Raw genomic sequence first — 11,974 nt, 5'->3', positions numbered from 1 at the left:
AAAATCAAAATAGGAGTTGTGAATAGTGACAAATTTTAATTACATCACTGTCAATAATTATTGACTGATTCTGTCAAACCATTTATTGCCATGTACGTACATGTACGTACATGTACACAGCAAGACGGCGCTGTCTGAGGCTCCAGGTAAATAAACATCGTGGTTTTATGACGGGAGATCAGACGAACCGTGAACCAGGGGCATACGACGTAATTACACCTAAAGGTGGTAGAACCAGGGTATTGTCTCTTGAACTGGCTAATTGGCCGTACATATAATTAGTAAATATATTCGTTTTGACACCAAAGGCCAAATAATAAACTTCATCTAAGATTTCCTAAACAATCGCAAAATAACCGTGGGTATAGACTATACGCTATCGGACCAATGTCCCCTAGAAAATGGGCACTCCCCAGGGCAGCATCCTCAGCCCAACCCTCTTCAATATAATGATAAACGATCTATTCGAGGGCTTATCCCCTAAACTAAACACTTCAAAATTCCCGGATGACGGAGCCCTATGGATCTTCTCCCTTAACTCAGATAAAACAACAGGAGTAGTATTCAAACATAAAAACATGAAACCTGCCTTCCCAATCCTCCAGCTAAACAACTAAACAATCAAATTCCAAAAACAAACCAAATTCTTAGGACTCATTTTCGATCAACACCTCACCTGGGAGGCTCACGTCCAAAACCTAAAAACTAGATGCAGCAAAGACCTTAACACACTAAAATGTCTCATCGGCTTTAACTGGGGAGTCTCCAAAAATACCCTCCTCTCACTCTATACAGCACTAATTAGATCAAAACTAGACTACGGCTGCGCCATATACAATACCCTAAACAACTCTCTATCTAAAAAAACGTGACTCAATACAATACCAAGCCCTTAAATTAATTACACGCACCCAATATGGAACCTCCTACACCTCACTTCAGGCAGTTACGGGGGAAATGCCACTAAATCTACGCAGGGAACATCTAAGCCTTAATTTCTGGGCCGCGTCCCAAGCAAATCCTCTCATCCAAAACTTAATTAACCAAAACATTAGCCCAAGAAACCAAGCTCTAGCTCGCAAACACCCCTTACTCACCCCAATATCCCAAAGAATAACTAACTACCTAAATGAACACCAAACTCAAAATCTTAAACAAAACTGTTAAAAATCAAATATCTTCACCCCTAAACTCAAAATACCCAAAATAGACACAACGCTAGCAAACCAAATGAATAAACAAACCGACCCAAACATAGCTAAAACCACCACACTTGCATACATACACGAAATTTGGCCAAATTGGTGTCACATATACACTGACGGATCTTCAGACCCGATCTCCAACCACACAGGCTTCGGAGTCCATACTACACAACCAGTTATATCAACACAATCTTACCGACTCCCTAACAACCAATCTATATTCACGGCCGAACCTTATGGACATGGCCTCAGCCCTGCATAACCAACAATCTAAAAACAACAATAAAATCCTAATTCTCACCGACTCCCTTAGTGGACTACAAGCCCTCCAAAACAAAAATACCCCAAAACGACCTAAATTAATAATACAAATACTTAAAAGCTCCAACGACCTAACAAAAGCAGGCAAACAAATAACCTTCTTGTGGATCCCCGACCACGTAGGAATTTACGGCAGCGAAAGCGCCGATAAAGCAGCTAAATTGTCTCTCAAAATAACAGAAATAAGCCTAAACCTACCATCTCAAAATCAGAAATTAAAAGTGTAAACAAACAAAAAAATAACCCCAAAATGGCATAATCAATATCAAAACTCAAATAGCCAAATCAAAAAAGTGCTCAGAAAACCACTAGCCAAACCTAAAATCCTACACACCTCTAAAAAAATTGACAGATTAATTACAAAACTCCAAACAGGACACACTAACCTAAATAACCACCTAAAAAAACTTAAAAGGCACACCACAGGCAACTGCCCCCACTGCAAACAACCCGAAACCACAGGACACGCATTCATCAACTGCACCCACTACCAAACACACAGAACCACAATACAAACCACCCTCAATATAAATAAGGTTCCTACTCTAGATGAAATACTAAACCCTCAAAATAAACTAAAAAACTTCAATCCCTTGTCGTATTCCTAATCAAAACAGACCTAATTAAGCACATCTAAAAACTAATTAATCTACCAATCCAAAATCCAATAAACATACAAACACCCACCTCACCCGGCTCCCTTAGTTCCCTCATCCACCCACCTCGGCATTTATTCCAAATTTAAAAATTCCAAAAATTCAATATAATTAAGCAACTCCTAAAAGCCCCCTCTTGGGTTGCACACACCACTTTCACCCTTTTCGGAATACACTAAATGGTCTGGCCAGGCCCGTGTGCGAAATACGCTACAGTCGGAAAGCGCACGTTAAATTTTCTATATCCGTCAGGCAGTCAGTCAGTTTTAACACCCGTGTTTCATGCGCATCCCGGCTCATAAGCAGAATACAGACAAATGAGGCCCCGTGATCAGCGGAGCGTGAACAACATGGATGCCGCCTTTCGGTCCTACCGAAAAGTCAAACTGCGATCTCGGAACTGCTCGCCCGATTGAATCCAATTGCAAGCGGAGACAAGATTTATTTCCCTTACCCAAACATGATCGTTGCTCAGAAATGTTCAAATCTATCTTCAGTAAATCATAAAATCAATGCGAGCATGACATTTATGCGAAAAATGCGATCGCCAGTCCCTCTGATTATTTTAACATGTTTCATTTCCCCATGATAAAAAAGTTACTCACTTATAAGGTTACCACGTTGAAAGTGGAAACAATCGTTAACAAAAACAACAAAATCTATTCTCTCAGCCTAACAGTGATATAACTGCAAATAAAACAATCAAGTGCGCAAAAGTATTACACATGGTGGGTGGAGGAACAGGGGCACTTTGAGTTTGACAGTTGTTGTTGTTGCATTTAGTGTTTAAGAGGTCGCCTTCTGCCTAGGCAATTTCGGCTGACCTGTCCCTCTTTGGGAGTGTGAGAAGGGTACACATATCTATTGTGAGTTTGGTGTTCACATCATTTCTGTTTTTGTATTGATATGATTTCTATTTTCTTATATTGATATGATTTCATTTTTATCCTTGGCTGCTCTGTTTATATACGTTCGAGCAGCTGTCCATCTCCATCAAATAAGGTTAGTTTGACCTTCGCTATTGCATCTCTTGGCTTTAGGAGATCTATGACAGATAGCGGATCTAACTGCAATTCTTGTTTTAACCTAGCCCGGGCTGGAGCATGGTCTTGACATTCTAGTAACACGTGGTCAATGGTTTCAGCCTGATTGCTAGATGAACAAACCTTGTCATAGTGCTTTTTGCGACCAAGTCTGAGGCGTGAGATAGCAATTTCAATTTTCCTTTCATTTGAGTATGAGTTTGGCTTTTGTTGGACCTTTGGGTTGAATTTTGTATAGCCATCTGCCGATCTTACTTGCGTCCCATTGGGCTTGCCATCTTTCTGCTATGGAGGCTTTGAATTTGCTTTTTATCTCTAGTTTACTAAAGGGAATAGGCTGTATATCCGCTTTGTCTAGAGCTAGCTTCGCCAGTGAGTCTGCTTTTTCATTTCCATGAATATCTATGTGAGAGGGGATCCAACACAGCTCCACCTGTTGCCCTTGGTCCGATAGTTTTGCATATTCGTATAGAATATTGTTGACTGTGTTTGGCCTGGAGTTTGAGATTCTGCCACTGATGGCCTGAAGTGCACTTAGCGAGTCTGATAGGACGACTGCCTTTGCTTCCGGGAGTTCCAGTATGAGTTTGAGTGCATGATGAATTGCCTCCAATTCAGCCGTGAATACTGACTGACCATCAGGCAAGCGAACTGAATGTGCTTGGGGTTTGGAGCTGTGGATATGGATCCCGTAACCAGCACTGTTGTTGATAGGATTCTTGGATCCATCAGTGTATATATGGGCCCAGGTGTCCCAGGTAGTTTGAATTTTAGTGATAGCTACTGATCGTAGTAGGGTTGGGTTTCCTCTTTTAGTGACTTCTGATGTTAAAGCAGTGTCAACTTTGGGAGTTAGTAAAGTTCAGGGAGGGTGTAACCCATTGATTGTGACGTTGAATGAGTTCACGTACTAATATCCCAGATGGCTTTAGTGAGGGATTTTTTCGAGCTAGGGCTTTATCTCGAGTGTTTTTGTCTTGCCATATCTTTTTAACCAAAGGGTTTGATGTTCGTCCCCAGAACTATAATATTGCGTGCTCTCTTCTTAGTTTCAATGGGAGTTCTCCCGTTTCTACTTGTAGTGCTTCTAGTGAGGTGCCTGTTCTGTCTAGGCGCCTCAAGACGGTATTTGATGCTGAATGAAAAGCCTCACCACCATAGTCAATTTTTGATCTGATAAGAGATTTGTAGAGGTCCAGCTGAGTGTCCCTCGATGTGCCCCAAGATGTGCCTGAAATTGCCCGTAATACGTTCAGGTCTTTTTGACATCTGTTTTCCACATATTCTATATGCTTGCGCCAAGTGAGGTGTTGATCAAGGATCACTCCAAGAAATATTGCAGATTTTTCGCATTTGATAGGCTTGCCTTTGATGGAGACACGGGGTATCATAGCATCTTTCCCCCAGCGTTTGAATAGAACTCCAACAGTTTTTTTTCACTTGAAAGGGTGAATCCCCATTTATTGCACCATTGATGTACTCCGTCCAGGGCTGACGTGAGTTTTTTTTCTAACTTGTGAAATATCTCTGTGCTTTACCCATATTGCTCCGTCATCAGCGAATTTAGAAGTTTGGGTAGAAGAGTTGACATGGTCAAAAAGATCAATGATCATGATATTAAACAGGGTTGGGCTTATAATGCTGCCTTGTGGCGTGCCATTGTCAAGTGCCATAGGATCCGATCGATTGTTCCCTTTTTTAACTGATAGCGACATGTCTTGCAGGAAGCTGTCTATGACGTTTGCCATGTTCCCTTCTACTCCATTTTGTGATAGTTTTGAGAGGAGTCCGTCATGCCATACCATGTCGAAGGCTTTGCTGAAGTCCAGAAATACTGCGGCTAGGTATTGTCTGTTTAATTGAGTTTTTTTATTTCATTTTCCAGTCTTAGAATATGATCTAGACACGAGTGTCCCTTCCTGAAGCCACTTTGGTCAGGTTTTATGTGGTTGCCAGTTTCAAGGTGATGCATGAGCCTTTTTGTAACCATGGCTTCCATGGCTTTGCACATGTTTGAGGTGAGTGAGTTCGGTCGATAAGAGTTTGGTAGGGCTTCGTCTTTCCCATGCTTTAGCAGCGGGATAACCGCAGCATGTTACCATGCTTTTGGGACTTCTCCTTTGGACCATATCGTGTTATACAACTCAGTGAGTCAGCCTTTGGTTTGATCAGGTAGGTTTTTCAATATCTCGTAGCTGGTTGTGTCAAGACCAGGTGCTGTGCCTTTTCTATGTTGTATCGCGTCATCAAACTCTGTCACAGTAAATGGTATATAATATACCAGATGCTTGCTTTGCGGCCGTTTTGAGATCTTAGGCATAAGCATTTTTTCCTTTTTGAATTCTTCGCTGCAATTTGTGTTGCTGCTGACAGATGAGAAATGCTCAGCTAGAATGTTGGCCTTTTCTTTGACTGTATGGGCGTTGGCTAACTTGGGAATTTTGGTGGGTTTACACTTAACCCTGATTGCATGTATTTTGCTCCAGACTGTTTTAGCATTTGTTTTCTCATTAAGGGATTTGCAGAAGGTCTGCCATGACTCTTTTTTAGAATCGTCTATGAGTTGTCTTACTTTCGTCCTGGCTGCTCGGACTTGGGCGAAGGCTGATTTATCACTTTTTGACCTATTTAGGACTTTCTTTCTCACTCTCCTAGCTTTTGCTATTTCCCTGTTCCACCATGGTACCGGCGTTTTGCCAGTTTTTTTGCCTTTTCTTGGAATTGATTTTTCAGCTGCGGCAATAATTGCTGAGACGAGATTTTGGCAAAAGAGATCAGGATCATCCGAGGCAATATCTGAGGACTTGAATGATATACATTCCTTCCTGAATTTAGGCCAGTCAGCCTTTGCATAGTCCCATGTGGGCTGAGGATTGGGCTGTTCCTCTAATTGTGGTGGGCTACCTATGTAGGTGAGTATAGGAAGGTGATCGCTTCCCCATGTGTCGTCATGGACTTGCCATTGGCAATGTGAGGCGAGGTTTTTGGTGGCAATTGTCTCCTGTATTAGAATGACATGAGGCTTTATCACCTGTTTTTTGACGAGTGCAGTCAGTACTTACTTACTTACTTACTTTGGAGATTTAACGTGCGATTTCCGACTGATGCGTATTTCGCACACGGGCCCGGCCAGGCCATATAATGTGTTTCCGAAAGGGGTGAAAGTGGTGTGTACAACCCAAGAGGGAGCTTTAGGGATTGCGTATATAGAATTTGGGAATTTTGAGATTTGGAATAGATGCCGATGGGGTTGGGGAGTAGAACTAAGGGAGCTGGGTATGGTTGATGTTTGTTTGTTTATGTGATTTTGATTTGGTAGATTATAGTGTTTTTAGATGCGTTTTATTAGTTCCGTTTTGATTAAGAATACGCCTAAGGCCTTGAAGTTTTCTAGTTTATTTTGTGGGTTTTGTATTTCTTCTAGAGTGAGAGCCTTGTTTAGATTGAGGGTGGTTTGTAATGCGGTTCGATGTGTTAGGTAATGTGTGCAGTGGATGAGTGCGTGTTCTGGGGTTTCTAGTTCTTTGCAGTGTGGGCAGTTACCCGTAGGGTGTTTTTTTAATTATTTTTAGGTGGTTATTTAGGTTGGTGTGTCCTGTTTGGAGTTTAGTGATTACTCTGTCGATTTCTTTGGATGGATGGAGAATTTTTGGTTTGCTGAGTACCTTTTTGATTTGGCTAATTGAGTTTAGATAAAGGTTATGCCATTTTTTGGTGATTTTTTGCTTGTTTACACTTTTAATTTCTGATTTTGAGATGGGTAAGTTTAAGCACGGACGTACATACATATACGTCTTTGGTTTAAGCTTATTTCTGGGATTTTGAGGGATAGTTTGGCTGCCTTATCGGCGTTTTCATTACCGTATATTCCTACGTGGGCGGGTATCCACAAGAAGGTTATTTGTTTGCCTGCCTTAGGTCGTTGGAGCTTTTAAGTATTTGTTTTATTAATTTAGGTCGGTTTTTGGTATTTTTGTTTTGGAGGGCTTGCAGTCCATTTAGGGAGTCGGTAAGTATTAGGATTTTTTTTGTGGTTTTTGGATTCTTGATTTTGGAGGGCTGAGGCCATGCACATTAGTTCTGCCGTGAATATTAATTGGTTGTTTGGGAGTCGGAAGGATTGTGTGGTTTTAGTTGGTTGTGTGGTATGGACTTCGAAACCTGTGTGTTTGGAGGTCGGATCTGAAGATCCTTACGTGTAAATTGATACCAATTTGGCCAATTTTCGTGTATGTATGCTAGTGTGGTGGTTTTAGCTATGTTTCGGTCGGTTTGTTTATTTATTTGGCTTGCTAGTGTTGTGTCTATTTTGGGTATTTTAAGTTTAGGGGTGAAGATATTTGATTGTTTGCAGTTTTGTTTAAGATTTTTAATTTGGTGTTCATTTAGGTAGTTAGTTATTCTGTGGGATATTGGGGTAAGTAAGGGGTGTTTACGAGCTAGAGCTTGGTTTTTGGGGATGATATTTTGGTTTATTAAGTTTTGGATGAGAGGGTTTGATTGGGACGCGGCTAGTTCATTGTCGTGGCTCTTAAGGGGATTTGCGTTCCACTGTAGTAAAAGCAAGTCCATGATTATTTATAGATGAGCGCTTATTGAGTTTAAGGGCATACCCTATTTAGGAACTATTTCTTTGTTCCTTTGTATTTCATTATTTTGGAAGCCAGTTTGAGGATGCAGGACGTGGCTTTGGCTTTGACACTCATTTTTCTGCTTGTAATTTGGATCAATGCCGTGGCAATGAACTCTACAACTTTGTTTGTGTTCTGAGCCTTTTGTTTACCATGAGCTGGTGTTTTCTTTGCCTGACTGATTCGTTTGCTGTGTTCCTCAGTTTGAGGATTATAAGGCATGGGGTTTGATTGGGGAGATTGGGTCTTTTTCCCCTTGCGTTTTGCAATGGCTTTGTGCCTGTGGGCAGGCGGATCAGTGCTCACTGATTTGATTGTTTGCTCAGTGCTCACAGATTCCATTGTTTGCTCAGTAGAGTGATCAGTAGTTTTTCGACCTCAATGGGTTGAATAGATTTGGAGTCAGATTGCTGAGTAGGTATTTTATTTATACGTTTGCTGATGAGCAAGCGTTTAGGACATCTCGGCGCCAAGGATGAATGACCCTCTTTCCTGCAGCTTGTACACCATATGTTGCAGTTTTCTTTGTAAGAAACTCGGGAGCAGTTTTTGCACTTGGGTGACTGGTTACATGATGTTTTTGTATGTCCATAGAGCATACAGTTTGTGCATTGGGTTGGCCTTTTCCTGTATGGCATGGTTTCTATGTCCTTACCACCTAGATTAAGGTGGCCGGGGACTGACCAAGTAATGTGAGTATTACTACTCGTGTGTTGTTTGTGCCCATTGATTTGATCCTGAATGCCGACAGGATTGTAGGTTGAGTGACTTTCTTTTGGGCTTGACAGATTTTGGAATGGTCATAATTCCATTTGGAATGGTGGTATTTTCAAGTTTTGGATTGTTTGGAATGGGTGATATTTTTTCCAGTGATTTTTTTACTAGTACCTCTACGTTAAAATCTGTCGCCCGCGATAGGGCCGAAAAGAGGATCAAAAGTGGAGTTTCAAATATCTGTATGGGTTTTACTTTTTTGTCAATATTTGAATATCCCTCGTCTAATTTAAGTCATGTAAATTACATATGATAGTATTTTTGCGTTTGAAGTATCTTGAAAAATGATGTTCCTTTATTTTTGAATGCCGCACTCAGCAATATTCCAGCTACATGACGATGACCTGTCTCTCGTGAAGGTCCGGGTCAGAATAAGCCTCCAGCAACCCATGCTTGTCTCTCCCCCATCAAGATCCGGGTTAGAATTGGTCTTCAGCAACCCATGCTTGTCGAAAGAGGCGACTAAAGAGTTCGGGTTGTCAGACTTGATGACTTGGTTGATGCATGTTTTCCTATTCCACTTGTGCATACCTATTCGCATGACATCAATCACTGGATTGTCTGGTCCAGATTCGATATAACCAGACAGCCATCCTACTGCTGGGTTCGGCGTTATACAACAAACAATAAAAAAGGACAACTTTTAATACTTACTTCTTACTTCTTACGAAGACACAGTTAAGGTCAACAGCAACACAAGCCTCAAGGATGTCATGTTTGAGAGTCAGTGATGTGATACAATTACTGACTTCAATGCAATGCGCAGTTGTGAATTTGGGAAGAAAAAATAAAACACCATATGTGCCGCTTATCACGTGATCTCACAAACGAATATCTATCTTACGCTACATGACCTTATGGATATGCAAGAGAAGCAAGCAATATATCTGGTCACATTTCGTTAAAGGTGTCGACATCGTTCTCGAGAGTTAATATATGATAATCATTTTGTTTCTTTCCGAGTCCCGAAAGAGGTCAAGTGATCTATCACCCTGAAATGCAGTGAAAACTCCGGCTAGTTATTTTGTAAAATGTATATGCAACAGAACATCGATATCTGTACCACATATGGAGAAGATAAAATAAGATACAATAGGTGTGGAACGAGATGTCATCTGTCGCTGCATCTGTTGCCAAGAATCTAATGCTTGAATATCGAACAATTTCATTAAAATCAGGACCCACTTTTACAAAATAATCTTAGTTGCTGTTGATCTTTAGCGAATGGAATTTGAATTTTTTTACAATTCATATATACTCAACAACAAAAGCTCATGTGACATCAATATTTTAATGTATTTTTCGTTGAATCTCAATATTGTAGTATGTGTATGGAATCAAGTCACAAAAACACAACTGCTACAGAAAAGGATGCATTTCTTGGATATAGTACCTTTCACCCATTATAAGTGCATTCAGTTAAATTTGTATCCCCTGTGTAATATATTCCGTGTTTTCAAGGGTATAAGTAAATACACGTTGAGTGTCTCGTCCACGGTCTAAGGGAAATCACTCCGTCAGTCCTCTGAAAGTTGTGCCGCTTAGCGCACTGTCAAATTGAATGCACTTACGTCATTGGCTGATGTATCTTTGTCAGCCATGTTTTATGAAACATTAACTGATGTGACCCAAATTCTTTGTTGTTTTCAGGTATGTATGATAATTAACGGTCGAGATAAGACCACAACATATGTAATTATGTAGAAAAGAACATGCAGATTTGAAATAACCATATTTGGCTATATAGGTAATGTTGTATTTAATTACTTGCTTAACGATAACGCTGCGCCCAGTCAGTGTTCATGGACGACATGGTAGCGAAGGACAGTCAAGGTCATTTGTCGTTTTAGTACTCAAACAGATATACGATGTGTATCGCTGTCAACCATGTACACACACTCCTCAGGCAATGTTTTCAAGCAAAAGTTAGGATAAAAATCACTATTTGTCCACGCCTCGCTGATCGTTTATATTTGAGGTCACTTGACCTCTCACATTTTCATGTACATCGTTTGGCATACTTTCGTTGTATATTTTGTAATAACACAATTCAAGCATATAGCATTATCATTGTAAATATAACTTTTCTGCATTAAAACATCATAATTGAGCTGAACCAATATAAGTTACAGCATATCCCATTTCATTGCATAGCATCTGTCTCAGTTAAAGGGAGGTAATTCTTGTTGTTTTGTTTACGACAATTCACGATGGAATGCGTGTGTGACTCAATACTCATTTATAAAATAATCTGTGTAATTTCTTAGTTTTCATTTGTAATAACAAACTAAGGTGAGTATAATTCATTAAGGTATTATTTTCACACAGAACATATGCCAAATATATAATTAGTTCACTTTTATAGAGTATTTGATGATTTATGCAATGTTCTAATACAGTATGGAAAATTAGCATCTTATTGGTGTTATGGTTACCATTAATGCATGGATTTATCTTTTAAGGTTTCTTGAAAGATGATATTAATGTTATCAACTAGTTCCATTGCAAGTTGTGTTGATAGGTCTTGTCGTCTAATGTTGACATTGAAAATATAAGTAACCAAGAACTAGTATTATAATACTTTATTGTATGCCTGGTATAGTTAATGAGTGTTGATATTTTATCCGTTGCGCCACACCAAGTTGAAAATGTGAAGCATAAACATGATGTTTCTTTTGTCAGCCATGTTTTATGAAACATAAACTAATGTGACCCAAATTCTTTGTTGTTTTCAGTTGTCAATCTGAGCGATTTTGACCTGGGTAACACATCCCATGCAAAAGTTGAATTTTTCCAAGCCCCATGCATTTCACCGCCCAAGAATGGGTATAAAACCACGTGCGTTAACGGGATTCCATATGACTTTGTTTATCTTCGTTCTGACAACCACCACCAAAATTACGCAATTTTCAACATTACGAAAAGCCACGCCTGTCCGAAAATGAGCGTCTGCGAGCCATTGGTATGCTTCAAGCAGGATCGAGTCAACGTGATGTTGCAAGACACTTTAACGTCCACAGAAACACCAGTTGGTGTTTATGGCAACGTTGGCAACAGACGAATGCAGTCAGAGACGATCCTGGGAGTGGCAGGCCACGCGCAACCAATAATCAACAAGACAACTGGATTTGAACAACACACCTACGAAATTGATTCCAGCCAGCAACAGTGACTGCAAGAAACATCCCTTGCCTTCGACGAATATATTCACAAACCGTACGTCGTCGCCTCAGATGTGCAGGGATTGTCGCTAGAAGACCCGCCAGACGTCCCATTTTGACAGGAAACCACCGTCAAGCACATCTACAGTGGTGCAGACAGCGTCTACGCTGGTCGGCCATGCA

Source organism: Haliotis cracherodii, unplaced genomic scaffold (genome assembly GCF_022045235.1).
Source record: "Haliotis cracherodii isolate W230 unplaced genomic scaffold, xgHalCrac1.p SCAF_7, whole genome shotgun sequence".
Taxonomy (NCBI): Eukaryota; Metazoa; Mollusca; class Gastropoda; order Lepetellida; family Haliotidae; genus Haliotis; species Haliotis cracherodii.
Note: the sequence above shows the minus strand (reverse complement) of the source record.